Genomic DNA, 22,998 nt, shown 5'->3' on the forward strand with positions numbered 1-22,998 from the left:
GTTCACCGAGTGCAGGAGCGACAAATCTTGAAACAGTTTTGAAATGTGGTGAATTTGTAATTCTTCAGAAAAATGGCCCTGGCAGTGGAGGGAAGGATGGACTAAAACAGGGAGAGATTTGAGGCAGGGAAGACAGTTAGAAGGGTACTGAAGTAGGCCAGAGGAAAGGTGATGAGGAGCAGAACCAGGAAGTCAAAGATGGCTTGGTGGAAGTGGTGGCGTTTGGGCTAGGCCTTGAAGGATGGCTGAAATGGCAATGGAGAATGAGAGAGGAAGGGCATTCTGGGCATCAGAACCCACATGACCAAAGCAATATGCAAATATGGAAGAGAGGGCTGCGTCAGTGTGAAACAAACATGACCATCTCCAACGCCTGGCACATATTACAGAATGACAGGATGGCAGAGTTAGAAGACCACCGAGGCATCCGGGCCAACCCACACCTGAATGAGGTCACCTCCGAAGGCCAACCACCCTCCTTGGGCCAGCTCCAATTGTTGGGAAGTCCTCCCTTGTGCCAATGGGCCTCAAGTGGCAGTCTAGGCTGCTTACTGGAACACTCACAAAAGACTGACACAAGTCACAGCCACGTTGGAGAACTAAACGGGTCCCGGGCACGTGTGTGGGAGCAGTGAGACAGAAGAGCTAGAGCGAACGCCCCGCAATGGTGGTGGCAGGACTTTGGGAAGAACTCCTGCTTCCCTCCTACCTCATCAGGGTGGCTACATTGTGCCTGACCACAACACTTCAGAAGGGTGCTGCGTGCAGTAACAACTGTTGGTCAAACTTCACCAAGGAGCACAAGCGCCTTTCGAAGAGGCGGCTCACCCAAACCTTGCCAAGGTCACTCTGTGATTCTAAAGGCAGAAGCTGGCAGAACATAGTCTACCCTGTGTCCCTCCAAAGCTCTCCTCCTTCCCCAGGAAAATGGATGTCCTGGACCTTGAAGAAGATACAAGGATTTTCGATAATGCCCTTCTGCCCAGCTATCTGACTCGTGGGTACAAAGAAGAAACATTTGCTGAGCAAACTGGAACAGGAAGAAATCTGATGGAAACAAGGAGATTCCTCGGAACCTCCAGCCATGAGAAAGAAGGGGAGTGACTGATGTTATCGACCTCTTCCCTGGCTTTAAAGAAGGCTCAACCCTCCCCAAGAGACAAGTCTCTGACACCCGCCTCCCTCCCTCCCTCCCCCCTGCTGCCTCAGCCTGGGAGGGCTCCAAGGGAACTTGCTAACCTGCTCTCAGTCAGGCACATCTAGCCTCTATGGCTGGCAGGTAAGCAGGCCCTGGGGGACGGATGCTCTCTGAGCCCGTTTCCCAAGAGGCCCTCTCTTTCCCACAGCAGCAACGTCCGTCCCTAGTGGATTCCAGGAGAGGTAACTGTCTCACTCCCAAGGGTGCTCCTCTTGTCCCCAACTGCAGTCGGAGGGGAGAGGCGAGGCGAGGCAAGGCGAGGCTTCCCCCTTCTCGGGCTGGGCTGGGTCTGCTCTGTCCTTCCCTGGCTGGAGAAGCCATTGCTGATCCACACTGTGCTGGGGGCAACTCATGCCTTCCCCTTGGGACAAGGAATGGCTTCCATGTGTTTTGGAGCTGCAACTTCTCCACAGAGTCAATGCAGTTTCATTCCAAGGCTCAATACAGTCTTGCTACTGTTTTCCAGGAAAGCCCTGGAGCCTGGCTGAGAGTTGGGGGAACCTGCAGCCAAACCAAGACCCCCAGTTCCCTTTATACATGAAAAGGGAGCACGAGGTCAGGGTGGGTTTATTTCTCACCATGTTGATGATTCAGACAGAATCAAGGAGTATGAGGCTTCCTTTAGGGGGCAATGGGCAGCCAGAGGGGCAGAGGAGGGAGCGTGTGTGTGTGTGTGTGTGTGTGTGTGTGTGTGTGTGTGTGTGTGTGGCAGGAGCACTGATATGGTCCAAACTGGCAGGGAGGCTGGATCGGAACTTCTACTGGAAGGCTACTGCAACAGGGTGGGTGAGAGTTTCACAAGATGAGGCTGGTAGTGGGAGAAGGGATGCCAAGGGGAGGGTCTGAGAGCTATTGGCTGCTGGGACCAGAATCCCAGCCAGGGCAGCTTGTAGGAAAGGCTAGGGCTGAAACATCACCCAGGTCAGGGGGCTCGGAATGGGCAGATCAGGGCAGAGGGAGGCCAAGAGGGGGCTAGAAGAGAAAGGAGAAAAGGGATTTGGGGGCTCCTTGTCGGTGACTCTCTGGGGAGCTCCCATAATAACTGCCTCTGCATAGCTGCAGATTGGATGACGTGGGGGGGGGGGCCCTTCCCCTCCATCAATCATTTCACAGGCCGAGTGGACTGTCCAGGGTCCGAGATTTCTCACTGAAAAGGCCTTTCCAGGCCAGATAGTCCAAAGTGGGCATTTCGGACAGGAGGGCCTTCGGGGCTCAGCTGGAGATGCCCAGGCTTCTTGTCCTGCACTCTTTCCAGGCTAGAAGGGCCATCTCTAGGATTCCGCCCCCAGCCCAGGCCTCGGGTTTTGGAGGGTGCAAGAAGGAGCCATGGGCCTGAGCTCCAGCATAACTCTGCTGACTTGGGGGCCCACAGAGGGAAATCAGTGGGAAGAGGTAAGAGCTCTGAGGGCGGCCTCAACAACAGTGCTCCAATGGAGCCACATCTTGGGGTTTAGACCTCTCCATCATCCTGTCTAGCTAAACAGGAAATGCTGGGAGGCCACATCTCAGCCAGCCCGACTCCAGCCCCAAATTCCTCACTGCTCCACTGGCTGGGAGCCATTGAAAAATGGGAGCGAAAGTAGGAATGGGGCCTGGCTCATGGCAAGCTGATTCATGAACAACTGGTCCTGGACCACAAAGGTGGAGGGTTCGAGTCTCAGTCGAGCGAACTCCATGAGCTATCACATGAGAATGTGGCCTCTGAAATGAATGATGCCATTCTCTCCTGAATGGACCTCAGGGCCTGGGGGGGGAGACAGAGGGAGCTGAAGGCTAGGGCAGGCCCCCACTGCCAGGCTTCCTCTTGCCCTGAGCCCAGAGCCAGAATGAGGTGGGCTGGAAGTGACTGGAATCTCTTGGGCCAGGTCCTCCAGAAGCTGCTTTCGCTGCTCTCTGCGTGTCTGCCTGGGGTGCCCTGGGAAGCCAGCTCCCTAAGCCTCTCACCAGAGCGGGCACCGCGGGCTCCCAGGCTTGGCTCCCAGCCCCAGCTCCAACCCTCCCCAAGCCCTGAGCTCTAAAACCGGCGAGGGCTCCCAAGTGCCGCCACTCTGGCCTCAGTTGGCTACCAAACCCAAGAGCCAAGGCGAAAGTGCAGAGAGGAAATGGCTGTCTGGTGGCCCGGCACACCCCAAGGCACCGCTGGGGAAGGGAAGGGCCCATCCCCAGTGGTACCCACTTCATGGAAGAGCCTCTGGGCTGGCAGAGAGAGGCCTGTCCACAGGGGGAGCCTCCTCCCGGCAATGGCAGGTGGGCCAGGCTGGCGGGACCAAGGAGCGCTCCTTCTGCTCCCTCTCTTTCAGGGGAGCCGGCCCTCTCCTCTATGTGGCCGTCTAGGCTTTGCTTCTGCTTCTCCCTTTCTGGAGCACGCCCCACCCTCCTGTGGCTCCCCAGCTCTGGGGGTACAGTGCCCATGTCATGGCCAGCTGCTCTGCGTCTAGCCCGGCGCCAGCAGCCGCACGGTGGGCACGAGCTCTGCCCAGCACGGCTGGGGGACGGGTCCAGAGCCCCCCAAGTGCCCAGACTCGGGGATCCCTCCTTTGGCTCCGACGGGGGAGAGTCGGCCGCGTCAGTCAGAGGGGAGACGGGGGGGGGGGGGGGGGGGGGGGGGGGGGGGGCCGCGGAGAGCGGGAAGCGGACCCGGCCTGGGCAGCTCGCTAGGCCGGCCGGCTCCGGGTCACTCAGAGGAGCGCAGACAGCCTTTCCTGCGGGAGGCAGCAGGTCCTGGCCGATAAGAGCTCGGGATGCACACCTGGGGCCGGAGGTGAGGGCTGCTGCCGCCGCTCGAGCGAACCTGCGACGGAGGTGCGGACCGAGCCTCCTGCCCGCCCTTTGTGCCCTGCCATGCCTCGGCCTGCTCGGCCCTGGGTCCCCTCGGCTGGGAAACCATGGGCTTAAAGTCGATAACCCCGGCGCTCGCGTTCCCAACCCGAGCCCGGGGTCCCGCGGCGGCCCAAGGCCAATGCTTGCAGCAGGCCGGCAAGCTGGCCAGGGGCGCCCCCGCCCCTTCTTGCTCCGCGCTGGCGGGCAGCACCACCCCTCCCCCGTGCTGGCCCAGAAGGAGGGGCAGACGCCCCCTCCCAACCCCGAGCCCCCCACGGCAGCCCCCCAGCCCCGCCCCGCGCCCACCCTGTCTGCGGTCTGCACCCACCTGCGCGGGAGGCGGCGGGCGGCCCCCAGGGCACCGACGGGAGGGGGAGGGCAGGGTAAGGGGGAGGGGATGGCGGCTCGAGGCTTCGGCCCCGCCCCCACCCAGCTCTTTCCGGCCACTACGAAGAAGTTGCCCTTCTTGGGCTCCCCGGGGCCTAGGAGGGGGAGAGGAGATGGCCTAAGGGGGCCCGCTGGAGGGGGTCGGTCCGCCACGTGGAGCCTGCCAGGCCCGGGCAGCACCGCGCCCCCCACCCCCCCTCCCCTCCCCGCCGTGCTGTGCTGGCACTGCGCTAACACTAGGGAATGGCAGCTCTGCGCGCGCCGGATGGCTGGGGGGTGGGGGTGGGGGGGCTGGAGGACGGGGTGGGGAGGCTGGGCAGGGGGAGGGGGCCGAGAACTGGAGGGCGGGCCCTGTGAGCAGAAGCCCACAGACCCCTGAGAGGGAGAGGGAGGGAGGGAGGACCCTGAGACAGCTCAGATTGCAGGATCCATTTCCCCTGCCCTTTGGGCTTTTTTGGCCTTCCCCACCTTTCGAGCACAAGTTTCGCCAAGCACTTTCCACGTTCGGAAACTGAGGCCATGGGGCGGACTGACAGGCTCCCAGAGCCAGTAAGCTTCAGAGGCGAGGCGGGATGGGACCCGAGGTTTGCCCACCACTTCCACTAGCTCCAGACCAAGGGTTTCTCCGAATCTCGGGGCATTTCTGGGCCCTTTTAGGCTCCGGCAGGGCAAGCACGTCCTAGGATTCTGTGGAGAGCTGGCAGGGGCTCTCAAGAGAGGCTCCATTATACAGAGGAGGAAAGTGAGGCCCAGGAAGGGGAAATGCCTTGCCTGAGTTACCTGAGCGGGACGTTTCAAGGTAGTCTGGCGTCTTTAGCCTTCTGTGTTGGTGTCCAGCTTTCCCCTTGGCTCCCTTTCCAAGGCCCCGACTGCCACGAAGCAGGGCCGCCCTGATCCCATTCCCTTTGGTGGAACCTCCCCCTTCTTTAGAGGCTCTCTAGGCTTGGGCCACAGAGTAAGGAGAGCCCGAGGGGGTGCAGGGCTCTGAAGGGCCAGCACAGCGTTTGGTGCCCAGGGGAAGCGGGAGGCTTCTGTGGCCAAAGGGCGAGGGCCAGGCCGGAAGGGAGGAGCAGGGTCCCCAGCTACTTTGAAGGCAGACACAACCAGACTTAGCTGCCCGCTGGACACATATAGGCCAGTGAAGGAGCCTGGGCGCTGGAGAGGATGGCGGCCTCTCCCCAGGCAGAGGGGAAACGTCACTTGTAGATGTGCCCAAGTTTGAAAGTCAGGAGCCCAGCAATGGGCTGAGTGAGGAGGCCCAGACTCCCAAGCAGAGACCAGTCATGGTGGGAGCTGATGGGAGCTGGAGGAGCCAAAAGGGCAGGCGAGCGGTAGGAGAATCAGCAGAGAGCTAACAGGGCCTCCGTAACTTTGGATGGAGCCAAAGGGTAGGCCGCCTGTGGGTGAGGGCAAAATCCAGTGAAGGAAGGGAATCGAGGGGACTCCCTGAGGCTGCTGAGGGCCCAGAGGCTAGAGAGCCACATGCTGATGAAGTCAGTGAGGAAAGAAGCCCTTGGGGTAGTCCAGGGCAGGACCCAAATTTCCAGTGGATGGCAGATAGAGCCTGACCAAACCTCAAAGGAGGGACTAGGAATGGGGAAATGCTGAGTAAAGGTAAAGTCTGGTAGTGGCCATGGCAAACAGGGAGGCTTCTAGGGAGTTGTATGAGTGAAAGTGAAAAAGCAGACTGGAAAGGTGGCCACAGTGAGAGGGAGGCCGCCAGATCTCCGGAGGATCAGAAAATGGAGAGAGGCCAAAGGGGCCAGCTTTAGGGCAGTGATGGTGAACCTTTTAGAGACAGCCCACTCCCTCCACCCAACAGGTGTCAGGTTTGACCCGCCCCCCCTTGCCCCACACAGGGGAGGAAGAAAGCATTCCCATTGGGCTGCTGGGATGAGGGGCAGGGGATGTGAGAAAATGTCCTCAGGCCTGGTGGAGAGGGGAAGGGGAGCAGCTCTGTCTAAGTCCCTCAGCCTTTCTAGTAACAAACGGGGGGGGGGGAGATTATGGTGCACATGCCCACAGAGAGCTGTCTGTCTGTCATCTTTGGCACCCGTGCCACAGGTTCATCATCACTAGTTTTGAGGGAAAGCACGTTTGTCCGCTATAGGAAGGAATGCGTGGGTCTCGGATGGGACATTGGGGGCAGTATGGTTGGCAAAGACAGGAGTGAAGGAGCAGCCAGTTAGGGCTAGGGACAGGGAATGGGTTTATACAATAATTACTGAGGGTTCAAAATGGCCTGAATGGGGAGAGTATGAGAGCAGAAGTATGCTAAGCATTGGCTGAGGAATAAGTCCCAGCAGAGCATTATGGAGAGAAGCAAGTGGCTGGACTGTTCAAGGTCTTCCCACTTAGCTGACTGTGGCAAGTAGTAAAGTTGGGTCCTGTGAGGGGAGTCCGAAGAAGATACCGGAGCTGGTGGTGGGGGATGAGTTGTTTGGTCCAGAAACAACCCTCCAGAGCGGTGGGGCAGGCCCTGAGCCAAAGAAAAAGGACCAGGACCAGGACCTAAAGTCTGAATCAAAGGCTGACACTGGGCTCCCCGGGAAGTTGGAGGAGCAAGAAGCAATACCAAATGAGGACATCTGTGCCCTAGGAGGGTTAGGGGAGGGGCGGGAGTTCAGACTGCTCTGGTCACCTTGGGGCAGCTTGGGTGTCTGAGAACTAAGCAGGAATTGGCTTTGTTCTCTTGGCACAATGCCAGTGGGCATGTCCCTAGGGAGAGGTGCTCTCCAATGGTCCAGGTATACCCAGTTTCCTCTGGATATTTTCTCTGCACTGTGATTTTATGAAACAAAGAGCATAGTTTTCAGAGTTGAAAAAGACCTCAGCAGACCAGGTAACAGCTTAGAAGTTAGCTTAGAACATCAACGTGCCAAGGCTGGCAGGATGTGGCATAATGGACTTCTACTGGTGGAAAGCATGTGGGCAGAATTACAGAACTGAAAGACCCCTAAGAAAACAGAAGGTCCACTGTAGAAGAGTCCTTGAAACGCTCCAATGTCAGGGACGAATCTGGAAGGCACTCTAGAACATTCCACCAAGACCATTTGTCCATGGCCTTGGAACCTAGTCTGCAGGGCCGGAAGCGTCCTTCAAACACAGAACATCAGCAGGGATTCTGCTGGAAGGGATAGACTAGACCAGGAAGGGAAACCTTTCCACCCTTGAAATTCTGTGATTCGAAGATCCTGTTATGTCATTTGGCTTGGAAGGGGACAGGGAGTGGCAGGCAGAAAGAGGTCATGAACCACAGAACTTGGATGCTCATTGTTGGCTGTGTTATTGAGAAAATGCTTATTCCTTAGCAAGTTCTCCCAGCAGGTTCTCAAGGTGGCCCTCTCTCGATCAGTTCTCAGTTTAACGATTTGGGGCAACATGGAGCTCAGACTGTCGGGCTGGAAGAGGTCTTAGAGCACGGGAAGACGATGGAAACTGCAGGGAATCAGAGCAGAGTCGGGACGGAACTCATCAGGTCAGGACGTGGACGTACTTGGACTAGAACTTGGGGCTAGAGATAGGGTAGCATAAGATTTGATCCTAGAGTCTCTGAGCTGGAATGAACATTCAAACTTGAGGCTGCCACCTAGAACATGGAAAGCTCTAGTTCCCTTTGGCTTTATACTTGCTCATTTTTGTGGTGGTGAACCAGATGGCCCCGCAGGTCTCTGTAACGCCTCAGATGTTTCCATGTCTCTGATTCGGTGAAACAGAGGCTCTGCATCGCCGGACATGGCATGGTAGGACCGAAAGGATCTGTGCCTTGGACAGCTGGGAGATCCCTTCTATGTGAGGGTCTCTGTGTCTCTGATTTTCTGAGACACTGAGAGTGGAGTGTCTGGACTACACAGGCGGCCAGAGCTGCAGACATACTGCTAAAGCGAGAAGGAGCCGGAGGACTTGGACTGACATATATATGACCAATTCAATTCTATAAGAGACCCATTCTCCAACTGGCAAAGTTGACCCCCAAAAGCCAACTATTCAGCCTATATCCCCAAAGAGAACAAAATAACAAGAAAAGGGGAGCAGCTGGGTAGCTCAATGGATTGAGAGCCAGGCCTACAGACAGAAGGTCCTGGGTTCCAATAGGACCCCAGATACTTCCTAGCTGGGTGACCCTGGCCAAGTCACTTGACTCCCATTGCCCAGCCCTGACCTCCCTTCTGCCTTGGAACCGACACTTAGTATTGATTCTAAGACGGAAGGGAAGGGTTTAAAAATTTTTTTTAATAACAAGAAAAGGCCCCACGTGTACAAAAATATCTAAGGATGCTCTTGTTATAATAAATATTTTAAATAAATATATTTGAATAATAAATATTTAACTAAGTATAAAGATTTTAGTCTTTGAATAATAAATGGTTTAAATAAATATAGTTATAATAAATATACTTTCCTAGTGGGGCTGCTCTAAACACTGTAAAAAAGCAAACAAGACTGAAAGTCATCAGAACTCGACCAACCATGCTGCCAGAAGGATCAGCTAGAGAGGCAGGGAAACATGCTCCCCACTCCTGACCTGACCTGACATCCAGAACGAGCCAACGAGAGAATTTCCTTTGCTTGATTATACCTACCTGTTTTTGTTGGCAGGGGAGGGAGGAAAGGAGCACAATTCTACTTTTGCTCACCAAATTCAAGAAGAGCCCAGACTACCAGGATTAGAAGGGACCTTATCAAATAAGATGTGGGACGACCCAGCATGGAGAAGCCACAGAACACGTAATCACAGAGACAGTCCACATTGCATCCTTTCTGTCTTGTCCAGCTCTTTTAGTCCTCAAGAAATAGACCTTCAGGGCCAAGGGACAACAAAGGGCAAAACAGAGTTCCAGAGTTGGAAGAGGCTTGAGAACAAAGAGCCAAATTTCAGAGCTTCAAGGTCTTAGATCATGGGCTGAGATGGACATCCTTAGAAAAGAGTAGGAACTAGAAAGACGCCACAGAGCTAGAATGCACAGCCCACAGTGCCACCTTAGAACTTGGAACATAGATGATCAGAGTGGAGAGGTGATACTCCCAGAATCTTCTAGAGAAAGGAATGTCAAGATTCCATAGTATCATCCTTCTAGGAACCCAGGTTCCCAGCCTCAGATCTTTTCTCTATTGCCCAATATATCCAATCAATGGTGAGAAGATGAAATGATGAATGTTGGAGGGGCTGGGAGAGAACATCCCACTGTGAGAATGCTCTGCTAGTGTGTCTAGGAATGGATACAACCATTCTTGAAAGCAGGTTGGAATTAAACACAAAGAGTTAGTAAATGCTGCAGGCCCTGGAACAAAGGAAGCACTCAATAAATGCCTTTCAATTGATTAATATGTGAGGTAAATGAGAGAAAGGAGTCAAAGGTGAACCCAAGGTTGTGAACGTGGGCCACACCTGGGAAGGAGAGTGATGCCCTAAACTGGAAAATGTCCAATAAGCAATTAGAAATGCCAAACTCGGCCTCAGGAGAGCTCCAGTACCTGGCTAGGGCTAGATAAAGAAATCTGCAGATGTTATCATAATAGAATAATGAAGTGATGATTGGACCCTGGGATTTACCAAATGAAAGAATAGCAAGAGAAAAGCCTGGAGGGACACCTATAGTGAGAAGGGATGACAAAGATGAAGGAAACTGAGGAATGGTCAGATTGGGAGGAAGACAACCAAAAGAGAAAAGGCTAAGAAAAAGGCTAGAGAGGAGAGAATATCCAGAAATAGAAGATGCTTATGGGAGGGGGCATCTAGGGAGCTCAGCGGATTGAGAGCCGGACCTAAAGATGGGAGGTCCTGGGTTCAAACCTGAATTCAGACACTTCCTAGCTATTAGAAAGTGGGCAAGTCACTTAACCCCCATTGCTGAACCCTTACCACTCTTCTGCCTTGTATTGTTCTAAGATAGAAGGTAAGGGTTTGGGGTTTCTTTAAACAGTATTATGGAAAATAAAATTTTGAATTACATTTCTTAGATAAGGGTCTGTTATCCAAAATAAATAAATGACTACAGATAACACAGAGAGGAAAATGGAAGATAGGCACACTAAGAGAATTGTGACATAGAGGAGAGAGTATCCAGGAAGAGAAAATAATTATTTGTTGCGATGAGAAGGTAATGTGCATCACTGATCATGGGTGACCATGGTGAGGAATGGATTACAAGTAATAGCTCAGCAAGTTTTGCTTTGAACTAATCAACATCCAGCTCTGATATTCTATCTTGATACAATGTACAACTTGACTTTTTTTTTATCATGCCTTTCAGGTAGTCCAGTGATTCTTAGACTGTCTCTCCTGGATCTATTTTCAAGGTCAGTTATTTTTTCAATGAGATATTTCATATTTTCTTCTATTTTTTCATTCTTTTGATTTTGTTTTGTCTTTTCTTTTTTTTAATTTAGAATATTTTTCCACGGTTACATGATTCATGATTCCAACTCCTCCCTCCCCACTCCCAGAGCTGACAAGCAGTTCCACTGAGTTATACATGTATGTGTTCAAAACCTATTTCCATGTTATTCATATTTGCAGTAGAGTGATCTTTTAACATCAAAACCCTAATCATATCTCCATCAAACCACGTGATTGATCAGATGTTTTCCTAATGCATTTCTGTTGCCACAGTTCTTTTTCTGGATGTGGATAATGTTCTTTCACCTAAATCCCTCTGGATTGTCTTGGGCCATTGCATGGCTGCTAGTAGAGAAGTCTTATTACATTCAATCATGCCATAACGTACCAATCTCTGTGTACAAGGTTCTCCTGGTTCTACTCCTCTCACTCTGCATCACTTCCTGGAGGTCTTTCCAGTTCACATGGAATTCCTCCAGTTCATCATTCCTTTCAGCACAATAATATTCCATCACCACCAGATACCACAATTTATTGAGCCATTCCCCATCAAGGGACACCCCCTCATTTTCCAATTTTTTCCACCACAAAGAGCACAGCTATAAATATTTTTGTACAAGTATTTGTCCTTATTATCTCTTTGGGGTACAAACCCAGCAGTGTTATGGCTAGATCAAAGGGCAGACAGTCTTTTATCGCCCTTTGGGCATAGTTCCAAATTGCCCTCCAGAATGGTTGGATCAATTCACAACTCCACCAGCAATGAGTTAATGTCCCAACTTTGCCGCATCCTCTCCAACATTTATCACTTTTGGTACCTCAGCATTGTTTTGATTTGCATTTCTCTAATCAGAATGGATTTTAGAACACTTTTTTCATGTGCCTATTGATAGTTTTGATTTCATCATGTGATAGATGCCTATTCATGTCCCTTGACCACTTGTCAATTGGGGAATGGTTTGATTTTTTTGTAAATTTGACTTAGTTCCTTATGTATTTGGGAAATTAAACCTCTGTCAGAGTTTTGTTAAAAATGTTCTCCCAGTTCTTATTTAATTTTCAAATTCCTTTTTGAGTTCTTCTAGGGCCTAAGACCAATTCCCATTTTTCTTTGAAGTTTTGCACATAGTTGCTTTGCTCTCGCTATTCCTTACTAAATCAGTGCCTTGCTCTTCTTTGTCACCATATACATTTTCTATGGTTAGGTGTTTCTTTTGCTGTTTGCTCATTTTCCTAGACTTTTTTTGCTTGTGGACTGGGAGTTCAGAAAATTTCTGATTCTGTCTCCTCTGCTGATGGCTTATAGTACTTAGAGCATTGTGAGATATTTTGCCCTGATCCTAGGACCTTTGCCTCAGGACAGGCTTAAAAGGGTCGAGTGCTATGGACTTTGGGGCCTCACTGTGGGCTGGTGCCAGCACTTGGGTCTTAAAGGGGTGGGTGAAGGGTGCTCTGCTGTTGGCTTAAGGCAGGGTCCAAGGATCCCAAAGTTGTCCCATGCCCAGGCTCAGGACCTGGCTCAATAGGCGAGGGTGGTATGGTGGTGTGGTGGTGGGGTGATGGTCAGCCTGCAGTCCTCTATGTGCAGTTTTATTCCTGGTTCCCCCTTATCCCATGAAAATCAACTCTGTCTGCCTACCTTTCAAGTTGTTTTCTGCAGGAGAGCCCCCTCACTTCGTCTCCTTGTTGGATCTCTGACTTCAGTCATTTTGAGGTACTATTTTAAGGTGAGTTTGGGAGGATTTTCAGAACGGTTCCAGCATTCACTGCTACTAAATTGCCATCTTCCAATGTGCAACCTGGAACTTAGTCTATCAGACCTGGAAATGTCCTTTGGCTATCAAATATCATTAGAAGAATATAGGTTGATCAAATTGGAGGGACCCAAGAGCAGAAATGGCATGTCTGTGGGAATCTTCAAAAACAGCACATATATCGCCAAACATCAGGGCACATGAGCCATTTTACTTTATGGTAGTTACTAGCAGAGCAGAAAGGGCCATATAAACTATGAGGAGTGCTATACAATTAATTCGTAAATCAATATCCAAGGTCCCAGCCAGGTCTGATATTCTATCTTTCTATGATGCTGTAAAACTTGGAGCATATTCTGTCTGACCTGGAAGTGCCCTTTAGCTATCAGCTATCATCAGTGGAATGGAGTATAGATTGGTAGAGGTGGACAGACCCAAGATCATGGAGTACAGGAATGCAAACTGGTCTCATGAGAAGGATCTGGGCACCACCAAACATGGATGACCATTGGGGAGGATGATTTTCAGATCCTAGCTACCCAGGTTTTGCTTTGATCTTATCGATATCCAAGGGCCCATCCAGGTCTGTTATTCTATCTTTCTATGATGTGCAACTTGGAACCTTGTCAGATTTGGAAGTATCCTTTGACTATAAACTCTTAGTAGAAGAATGGGCAATTAGATACAGGTTGGTCAAGGTGGAGAGACCTGAGAGCTTGTAGTGTCATGCCAGTGAAGAGTCTTCAAACACAGTACACAAAATGAGAAGAGGTCTCACACTGTCAAAAACAAGAACACCGCTGGCCCTGAAGCCAGAAGGAGAAAGGGCCCTATAAACCAGAGGGATGGTTTACAACTCAGGGCTCACCATCCAGGGTCCCATCCAGGTCGGATATTCTGTCTTTCAGTGATGTTCTAAACCCTGGAACACAGGCTATCTGACCTAGAAGTGTCCCTTGGCTAGCGACTGTATTCAGAAGAATGGAAGATGAAATATAGGGAAATCCATAAGACACAGACGGTCAGGGCTAAGAGATGCTATTAAACATTATATCGAGTAGCAAAGCTAGGAATAACTTTAGAACAAAGACTGTACAATTAAATCAAAATGTGCCAGTTTCACAGAGAAAGGCAGGGCTAGACGGGCCATTAAAACTGAAAACAGACCATGCACAATAGAGGAAGATTCAGTCATGGATATAAAGTATATGACTTTAGAACACCAAGGGGTATCATGCGAAGGATTTGTGCATCATCAAACACGGATATCCTTTGTGAGAGTTGGTTTACAACTCACCGTTCTTTAGGTTTAGCTTGGACTAACCAACATCCAACGTTTCATCTCGGCTTGATGTAATATCTTTTTCTGGTGCTATAAACTGTGGAGCATAGTCTATCTGACCTGGAAGTGACCTTTGGCTATTAGCTGTCATCCATGGAGTAGACAGTGGAATATAGATTGATAGAGGTGGACAGACCCAAGATCCCAGAAGTGCAGGATGCAAAGCAATATCATGAGAAGGAGCTGGGCATCACTGAACATGGCTGACCTTTGGGCAGGGTGGGCTACAAGTCATACTTGGGCAGATTTTGCTCTGAACTGATAAACGTCCAAGGTCCCAACCAGGTCCGATATTCTACCTTGCTATAATGTATATAACTTAGAACTTAGTCCATCAGATCTGAAAGTGTCCTTTGACTACCAACTGTTATCGGAAGAATAGGCAATTGAATACAGGTTGGTCAACGTGGAAAGACCTGAAAGCATGGAGTGTCATGCCTGTGAAAAGTCTTTGAACATGGTACATCTAATAACGGAAGGAAGAGAAGTCTCCGACCATAAACCACAAGACAGCAATGGCCACAAGGCCTTTCACCTCGTAGTAGTTGTTATCAAAGCAGAAAGGGCCCAATAAGCTACGATTTGGAAAACTGAGCTTTTAATGAACTCAGGGCTCACCATCCAGGGTCCCACCCAGGTCAGATATTCTGTCTTTCAGTGACGTTGTAAACCCTGGAACACAGGCTATCCGACCTGGAAGTGTCCTTTGGCTATCGACACTTTTCAGAAGAACGGACAGTGTGATATAGGGAAATCCATAGGACACAGTCAGGGCCAAGAGATGCTTTAGAAAATATGATATGGAGCAGCTAGGTGGCTCAGTGGACTGAAAGCTGGATCTAGAGATGGGAGGTCCTGGGTTCAGGTATGACCTCAGGTACTTCCTAGCTGTTTGACCCTGGGCAAATTGTGCTCGGGCCTTATTACTCTTCTGCCTTGGAATCAGTGCATAGTATTGATTCTAAAATGGAAAGTAAGGGTTTTTTAAGACAAAACACAGAAAGACAAAGCTGAGAATGGCTTTAGAACAAAGGTTCTACAATTGAATTGTTTTTTGAAATTATTCCAAATTTTACAAAACGAAACGAAACAAACATTTCCATGTTCAGAGAAAAAGAAAAGAGCCCACAAATCTTCTCTATGTTTAGCTTACTTTCTTCATTTCTACATAATAAATTCCCTCCACATGTGTCTCAGCTCCTCTTCACCTTCCCCGCATCACAAAAGATACATCAAGGAGGCCAACATGTACATAGAAATTAAGTCTTTCATGTTTCACCTTTCTGTTCATTTTCTGGAGGAAGCATTCAGCTTATTCTTATAGCATTAATTCCGTGGCTGTGTATAATGTTCTCCTGGTTCTACTCATTTCACTGTTTATTATCTCATGTAGTTCTTTCCAAGTTTTTTTTAATCGGTTTGTTCATTGTTTCTCATGGCACAGTAGTTAATATTCCATTACAATCGTATACCACAATTTGCTCAGCCATTCCCCAATTGACAAGCACCCCCTCAGTTTCCAATTCTTTGCCACCCCAAAGAGAGCTGCTATAAATATTTTGGAATGCATATATAGGTTCTTTCCCCTTTCCCTTATCTCCTTGGGAAATAGACCTCACAGGGTAGACATAGTCTTATAACTCTCTGGATATCATTCCAAATTGCTCTTCAATTGGATCAGTTCACAGCTCCACCAACAGTGTATTGGTGTCCCCATTTTCCTATATGTTCTCCAATATTGGCCACTTTGCCCTTTTGGTTTGCATTTCTCTATTCAGTAGTGATTTAGAGCATTTTTTCATATGACCATAGATAGTTTTAATTTCTTCCTCTGAGAACTGCCTGTTCATGTCCTTTGACCATTTATCATTTGGGGAATGACTTCTTCTTTTTCTTCTTCTTCTCCTCCTCCTCCTCCTCCTCCTTCTTTCTTCTTCTTCGTACCAACTTTACCCCAAAAGACAGAGTTAAACAAGACATTATAACTGACAATGTGGACTATCCATGATATCAGGACCTTCAGACATGGGTATAAAGCATAGAACAAAAACTGTTATCATGAGAATGAGTTGGGCATCACTGAATGTAGATGACCTTTGTAAGGGATGCTTGACAACTCATAGCTCTTTGAGTTTGGGTTTGAAGTAATCAGTATCCAAGGTCCCCTCTAGGTCTGACAGTCTATCTTCCTATGCTACTGTAAACCTTGGAACATAGTCTATCGGACCTGGAGGTGTCCTTTGGCCATCAGCTCTCATCAGTGGGGTGGATGATGGGATATAGGTTGATAGAAGGACACAGGGACATAGAGTGTCATACCTTCAAAGACTCATGGAATGGAGCACATAAATGACAGAGTGACATGAGATTTCAGACCCATAAAGAAGGAAAACTTGTGTCTTCGGGTCTTTTCACCTTTGGGCAGACACTATTTTGGCAGAAAGGCCCCCCATAGGACTTTAAAGGACAGGGTTGGAGTCCATATGATTCAAACGGTGAGGGCTGAGAGATGTGTGAACATAGACTGCGAGCTCCAGACCCGGAGTTCAAGCATGTAACTTTAGAAAGCAAACTGTTGTCATGAGAAGAAACTGTATGTCATCAAACATGGACAGCTTTTCAGATAAAAGGTTACAAGTCATCACTCCGTAAGTTTTGCTTGGAACCAATCACCATCTAAGGCCCCACCCAGGTCCAGTATTCTATTTTTCTATCATGTACTTAGTACTTTCTATCATGTCCTTTCTATCATGGAACTTAGTCTGTCAGGTCTGCAAATGTCCTTTTGGGTATCAGCTGTTATCAAAAGAATGTGTAATTGGATATTGGTTGATGGAGGTGGAAGGATCCAAGAGCATAGTTATGCTTTTGAAAAGTCTTTGAACACAGAACATTGTGGTGAGAGTGAGAAGGGATATTAGATCATAAAAAGCCAAAATGTCAGTGGCCATAAGGCTTTTCAGCTTGGCATAGTTACTATAAGAGAGGGCAGAAAGGGCCCTATAAACCACAAGGTGTTGTTTAACCAACTCAGCTTCATATCCAGGGTCCCATCTAGGTCTGATACTCTATCTTTCAGTGATGTTCTAAAACCTGGAACATAGTTTGTCTGGCCTGGAAGTGTCCTTTGGCTAGGACTCTATTGAAAAGAATGGACAACAGGATCTAGGGAAGTGAGTAGGACATAGATTGTCAGGGCTGAGAGATGCCTTACAAGGTATAACATAGAGTGCCAGAGTTAGGGATGACATTTTAGAGAGGAGATAGTACGGGTGGGAAGTGCCAAGCTAACGGAGACAGGAAAGAACAGATGGGCCAACAGCACTGAGACCCAGACTATTTAGATTACAGACCCCAAAGATATAGAATTAGAGCATATCACTTTAGAAAGCAAGCAGGTGTCGAGAGGAGTCATGCACCATTTAACACGGATGGCCACCCACTGGGAGGAATCATTCACAAATCTGAGCTTTGCAGGTTTTGAGTGGACCTAATCGACACCCAAGGCCCCAGTCAGGTCTGATAGTCTATCTTCCTGTGCTGTCATAAATCTTGGAGCATAGTCTATCCGGCCTGAAAGTGACCTTTGGCTATCAGCTGTCATCTACCAGTGGAATGAAGAATGGAATATCGATTGATCAAGACAGAAGGACCCTAGTCCATGGAGTACATGGACACAGACCAGGGTCACAAGAAGCTGTACATCGTCGAACACAGATAGCCATTGGTGGAGACAGGTAAGTGGACCTACTTCTTCATGTTTAAGCTGGCCTAAATCTTTTCTAAGGTCTCTTCTTAGTCTGATATTCCATGTTTCTATGTCATGAAACTTGGAGCATAGAATGTCAGATCTAGAAGTAACCTTAACCCCATGTTGGCAAACCTATGGCATGTATTCTGGAGCATGCCAGAGGGGGCTGCTCCCCTCTCCCTTTCTATGTGCTCCTGAGGACATTTCTCATCTGACCTGCCTCTGCCCAGCAGCCCAATGGGAGTGCTTCCTCCCTCCCCTGTCTGAGGTAAGGCAAAGAGGTCACATGTGGTATGAGGGTTGCAGTTTGGGCCCTCGGTCTCTAAAAGGTTCACCATCACTGCCTTAGCCTATCAGTAGATAATAGTAGAATAGCCAGAGGACTATCAACTAAGGAAGATGAAAGGTCCTAAGACAATAGTTCCCAAAGCCTGGGAGCAGCCTTAAAACACAGCATAGGGAAGGAATGCACTGCATTTCTTCACAACATAAAATGGTGAGGGTGAAGGAAGCCTTTGAACAGTGTCATAGCTTGAAATGTCCCTTAGAATGGAGCTAGGAAGGATATCAGAAGAGAGATGTTAGATTGCCATAGCTGCAGGAGACTAAAAAAATGGAATAATCAAAGAGGAAATACTGTTAGAACGTAAACAGGACTGGAAGGAACCTTAGTACAGAGGAAACAGATGATCTAATTTGGATGGACCAGCATGTGCTTTTAGAATATACACTGATAAGATTAGAAGGAGCCAGCCAATTTGAACATGGAACACCAGAAAGGGGATGCTGTAGGGGACACCTCTTTAGGATTTAGTTCGACTAAATCATCTCTATAATCCCTTTTCAGTCTGATGTTTCCGATTTCCATGATTTTGTGACTCTTAAAGTTGAGAATGTCAGCTATACAAAGGACCTTGGATAATCAACGGGCTGTGAGGGAGTTGCATGGAGGCTGTTCAGGAGGGAAGGAAGCAAGAGTGTCAGGTCTAAGGGCAGTGCTGAAACACAGGACCTGGGAAGGCCAAGGGAGAGGAGGCCCTGGAGTGTAGAATGAATAAGAATAGAATCCTTACAATATGGAAAAGCAGGTCTATAAAGGATCCTTTGAACATAGAACACAGAGAACCTGGGGCTAGAAGTAAACTTGGAATTTAAAAGATGAAATCTAGAAGGGGCCATGAAAACTAGAGCAGAGAGTGTAAGAAGAGAAAGGGCTTGAGAACATGGAATGACCAAGTAGAAGTCCATAGATCCCAGACTATCAGAGCTGAGAGATGTCTTAGTGACAAAGATGGATGGAGCTTTCCATCCACAACACAGTTTCACAGCAGGAAGGACCCAAGAACACAGAATAAAAAGGCTGGAAAGACCATTAGAACTTGGATTTTAGATCTCTGAACTCTGATCTCCAGGAAGTAGGGGATTAAGTATGGGAATGAAAAGGCTTAAAAGTGAATATAGGGGGCAGCCAGGTGGCTCAGTGGATTGAGTGCCAAGTCTAGAGATGGGAAGTCTTGGGTTCAAATCTGGCCTCGGACACTTCCTAGTTGTGTGACCCTGGGCAAGTTACTTAATCCCTATTGCCTGGCCCTTACCACTCTTCTGCGTTGGAACCAACACACAGTATTGTTTCTAAGATGGAAGATAAGGATTTCTTAAAGTGAATGCAAACCATGGACTCTTGGGATTAGAATGGCCTCTACAGTGATGAAAATGATTGAACATTGGGAAGGGTGGTTAATAGGGCATCTCTGTTAAGGTTTTGGTTAGATCTAGTCACATGTAAGGTCTCTTCTTCGTCTGATATTCCATGTTTCTATGAATCTGTGAAACGTGGAAAATGGGATATATGTCCTAAAAATGGCCTTAGGCTATCAACAGTCAGCAACAGAATGGACAGTTGAATATGGATTGAGAGAGATGGAAGTATCTGAGAGCATGGAGGGGCATGCATATAATAACAGAAGAAGTGTGGGCTCAGAACACAGACAATGGCCACGGAGCTTTTCCACTTAGGTGCTATCAGAGCAGAAAGGGCCTCTTTAGATCTTTGAAGGACAGTGTTCGAAGTCCATAGGACACAGACTGTCAGGGCTGAGAGATGTCTTAGAGGGCATAACATAGAGTGACTGAGCTGAGAATGACATCAGAACAAGGATTATACATGTAGGAAGTACCAAATAAACACAGAAAGGACGTCTAGATGGGATGCTAGCATTAAGAATGCAGACTATCCAAATTATTAAGCTCTTCAGACACAGATTCAAAGCATGTACTTGAGAACATAAACTATTATGAGAAGAATCTGTGTATCATTGAACATGGATGACCATTGGGAGGGATGATCTATAAATCATAGCTCTACAGGTTTTGCTTTGATCCAATTGACATCCAAGGTCTCATCCAGGTCTGATAGTCTACCTTTCTGTGATGTAAAACTCAGAAAGTAGTTTATCAGATCTGGAAGGGTCCTTTGGCTATCAACTGTCATCAGTGGATGGACAATGGAATATGAATTGATCAAGGTAGAAGGACCCTAGTTCATGGAATACATGGATACAAACTGAGGCCATGAGAAGTTGTACATCATTGAACATGGATGGCCTTTAGTGGAGTCTGGTAAGTAGACATACTTCTTCATGTTTAGGATGGCCCTCATTTTTCTTAAGGTCTCTTCTTAGTCTGATATTCCATGTTTCTAGGGTATCAAGAGACTTGGAGCATAGAATGTCAGGTCTAGAAGTTACCTTAACGTATCAGTGGATGATAGTGGAATGGCCAAAGGAATATTGATTAAGGAAGTTGAAAGGTCCCAAGACAAAGGTCCCGAAGCCTGGGAACAGCCTTAAAACACAGCAAAGGGAAGGAATGCACTGCATTTCTTTATAATATAAAATGGTGAGGGTGAAGGAAGCCTTTGAACAGGGAACACAGAGTGTCATAGCTTGAAATGCCCTTTAGAATGGAGCTAGAGAGACTATCAGAAGAGAGATCTTAGATTGCCATAGCTGCAGGAGACTGAAGAAATGGAATGGTCGAAGAAGAAATGCTGTTCGAACATAAACAGGACTAGTGGGAACGTGAGTACAGAGAAAACATGATACTAACTAAGTTATAATGCTCTTCATTCACAGATTTAAAGCACATACCTGCGAAGATTCTGTGGATCACTGAACACGAATGGCCGCTGGAAGGGATCGTTTACAAGTCGTGGCTCTACTTCGACCAAAGTGACATCCAATGTCCCCTCTAGGTCTGATATTCTATCTTTCTGTGATATAAAACTTGAACCTTGGTCTATCAGACCTAGATGTGTCTTTTGGCTATCAACTGTCATCAGAAGAACGGAGAACAGAATATGCACTGAAGTGGAACAACCTGAGAGCTTGGAGCAGCACACCTGCAGCGTCTTCCACCACAGGGTTTATAATGATGGGGGAGGAAGAGGTGTCAGACCAAAGGAAATAAGTATGTCAATGCCCTTGGAGCTTTTCAGCTTAGGGAAATTACTATCATCAGAGCAGAAAAGGCCTCCTTAGATCTTTGAAGGACAGTGTTGGAAGTCCAGGAGACACAGGACTGTCAGGGCTGAGAGATGCTTAAAGGATGTAACCTGGAGTGAGAGAGCTGGGAATGGCTTTAGGACAAGGAAGGGACACTTGGGAAATGCCAGGTGAACACAGAAAGGCAGACCTAAAAGGGATGCTTGGCCTGAGAATGCAGCCTCTCTAAGATGTCAGTTCTTGTAGACACAGATTGAAAGCATGTTTTATTTTATTGTTTACCAATTACATGTAATAACAAATTTTCATACAAATGTTCCCAAGTTATGATCGAACTTACCTCCCTCCCTCCCTCCCTTCCCTTCTTCCTCCCAGGTGATTTGATTTGGGTTATCCATGTATTGTCATACAAAATGCATTTCCCCATTGTTTATTTTTGTACCTGAGTAATCATAAAACCAAATAAACAATTGAAAAATTGCATGTGCTTTTAGAACACGAACCTGGGTTTCACTGAACATGGTGCATCACTGAGAAGGATGATTTGGTTTGCTTTGCTTTGGAACTCTTGGCTTCAGGGTCCTATCAGGTCCCAAAGTCTACCTTTCTGGGATAAACAACTTGAACTGTAGTTTAGCTGCTCTGGCCGTGACCTCTGACTACCAAGTTCATCAGTGGGGTGAACACTGGATTGATGGAGTGGAAAGGACCCCAGTTCATGAGGTATGTGAATATCAATTGGTATTGTGAGGAGAAGTGTGCAGCCCAGACCTGAGTGGGTCAGGAGTTTCTCCTGCAGGTTGTGCCTTGAACTAGTCACCATCCAGGGTCCCTTTCAGGTCTGATAGTCTATCTTTTCAGTGCTCTTGGAAACCCTGGAATATAGTCTATCAGATCTGGAAGTGTCTGTTGGCTATCAACTGTCAGCAGATGAATGGACAGTCAAGTAGGGGGTCAAGGAGGTGAAAGGATCCAAGAGTATTGAGTGGCCCGCCATAAAAATCAAGAACATCAAGGCCCACAATGCTTTTCACTGTAGGGTAGTTACTATCAAGGGTCCCATAAACCCAGAGGGAAGGTTTGCAACTCAGAGCTCAACATCCAAGGTCCCATCTAGGTCAGATATTCTGTCTTTCAGTGATATACACCCTGGAACACAGGCTAGCTGATCTGGAAGTGTCCTTTGGTTAGCAACTGTTTTCAGAAGACTGGGCAGTGGGACATAGGGAAGTCCACAGGACACAAATGCGAGATGCTGTAGAAGACGTAGAGCAACAGAGCTGGAAATGACTTTGGAAAGAGATTTGTCCAGTTAAATTGGGAAGTGCCAATATCGCCCAGAAAGGCGGGGCTAAACGGGGCATTAAAACTGAGAACACAGACTATCTACGATATAGGGAGGTCAGTAATGGATCAAACTTTAGAACACAAAGTGGTATCACGAGAAGGCGTTGAACATAGATGATCTCTGTGAGAGATCACTTACAGCTCAGAGCTCTTTTAGTTTTGCTTTAGCCTAATCAACATCCAAGGTCCCATCCAGGTCTAATAGTCTATCTTCCTACAGTGCTGTAGACCTTGGAGCATAGTCCATCTGATCCGGGAGTATCCTTGGCTATCAGCTGTCATTAGTAGAATGGGCAATGAGATGTAGGTTGATCAAGGTGAAAGGGCCTGAGAACAGAGTATCATGCCTGCGTAGTCTTCAAACCTAGCACATGTGATGATAGAGTGAGACGAGGTCTCAGACCGTAGAAAGCAAGAACATCACTGCCCACAGCAGGGCAGAAAGGGCTTCCTTATAATATTGAGACAATAATAGACATCCACAGGACACATAGAGTCAGGGCCGAGAGATGTCTTAGAAGACATTCCCTATAGGAAGGACTTTAGAGCAGATGTA

At 48.1% G+C, this 22,998-nt stretch overlaps 1 protein-coding gene, 1 long non-coding RNA gene and 11 other non-coding genes across 13 annotated transcripts in view; 12 read left to right on the forward strand and 1 right to left on the reverse strand.

Moving 5' to 3' along the window:
* TMLHE (trimethyllysine hydroxylase, epsilon) overlaps positions 1–4,626 on the reverse strand; it is a 94,139-nt gene extending 89,513 nt beyond the window's left edge. The window contains exon 1 of the mRNA XM_056808901.1: positions 4,347–4,626. The gene's annotated coding sequence lies outside the window, so the exon portion shown is untranslated. The remainder of the gene's footprint in view (positions 1–4,346) is intronic.
* A 2,411-nt stretch (positions 4,627–7,037) lies between these two features.
* LOC130456196 (uncharacterized) lies at positions 7,038–21,597 on the forward strand. Its single transcript, XR_008914789.1, has 2 exons — positions 7,038–10,705; positions 10,796–21,597. It is a non-coding gene; the product is annotated as an uncharacterized LOC130456196 (long non-coding RNA).
* Positions 13,385–13,446, forward strand: MIR7385A (microRNA mir-7385a). The gene has a single exon (NR_127661.1). It is a non-coding gene; the product is annotated as a microRNA mir-7385a (primary transcript).
* On the forward strand, positions 14,477–14,538 carry MIR7385I-2 (microRNA mir-7385i-2). Its single transcript, NR_162978.1, has one exon. It is a non-coding gene; the product is annotated as a microRNA mir-7385i-2 (primary transcript).
* On the forward strand, positions 16,011–16,072 carry MIR7385B (microRNA mir-7385b). The gene has a single exon (NR_127662.1). It is a non-coding gene; the product is annotated as a microRNA mir-7385b (primary transcript).
* MIR7385C (microRNA mir-7385c) lies at positions 16,898–16,959 on the forward strand. Its single transcript, NR_127663.1, has one exon. It is a non-coding gene; the product is annotated as a microRNA mir-7385c (primary transcript).
* Positions 17,357–17,418, forward strand: MIR7385D (microRNA mir-7385d). The gene has a single exon (NR_127664.1). It is a non-coding gene; the product is annotated as a microRNA mir-7385d (primary transcript).
* MIR7385G-1 (microRNA mir-7385g-1) lies at positions 17,638–17,697 on the forward strand. The gene has a single exon (NR_163034.1). It is a non-coding gene; the product is annotated as a microRNA mir-7385g-1 (primary transcript).
* On the forward strand, positions 19,998–20,056 carry MIR7385E (microRNA mir-7385e). Its single transcript, NR_127679.1, has one exon. It is a non-coding gene; the product is annotated as a microRNA mir-7385e (primary transcript).
* Positions 20,271–20,334, forward strand: MIR7385G-2 (microRNA mir-7385g-2). The gene has a single exon (NR_163035.1). It is a non-coding gene; the product is annotated as a microRNA mir-7385g-2 (primary transcript).
* MIR7385H (microRNA mir-7385h) lies at positions 20,844–20,902 on the forward strand. Its single transcript, NR_162979.1, has one exon. It is a non-coding gene; the product is annotated as a microRNA mir-7385h (primary transcript).
* A 335-nt stretch (positions 21,598–21,932) lies between the features above and the next one.
* MIR7385F (microRNA mir-7385f) lies at positions 21,933–21,995 on the forward strand. Its single transcript, NR_127689.1, has one exon. It is a non-coding gene; the product is annotated as a microRNA mir-7385f (primary transcript).
* Positions 21,996–22,210: 215 nt separating this feature from the next.
* On the forward strand, positions 22,211–22,269 carry MIR7385I-1 (microRNA mir-7385i-1). The gene has a single exon (NR_162980.1). It is a non-coding gene; the product is annotated as a microRNA mir-7385i-1 (primary transcript).
* The last annotated feature ends 729 nt before the right edge of the window (positions 22,270–22,998 follow it).

The sequence above is a fragment of the Monodelphis domestica genome, chromosome X (assembly GCF_027887165.1).
Source record: "Monodelphis domestica isolate mMonDom1 chromosome X, mMonDom1.pri, whole genome shotgun sequence".
Taxonomy (NCBI): Eukaryota; Metazoa; Chordata; class Mammalia; order Didelphimorphia; family Didelphidae; genus Monodelphis; species Monodelphis domestica.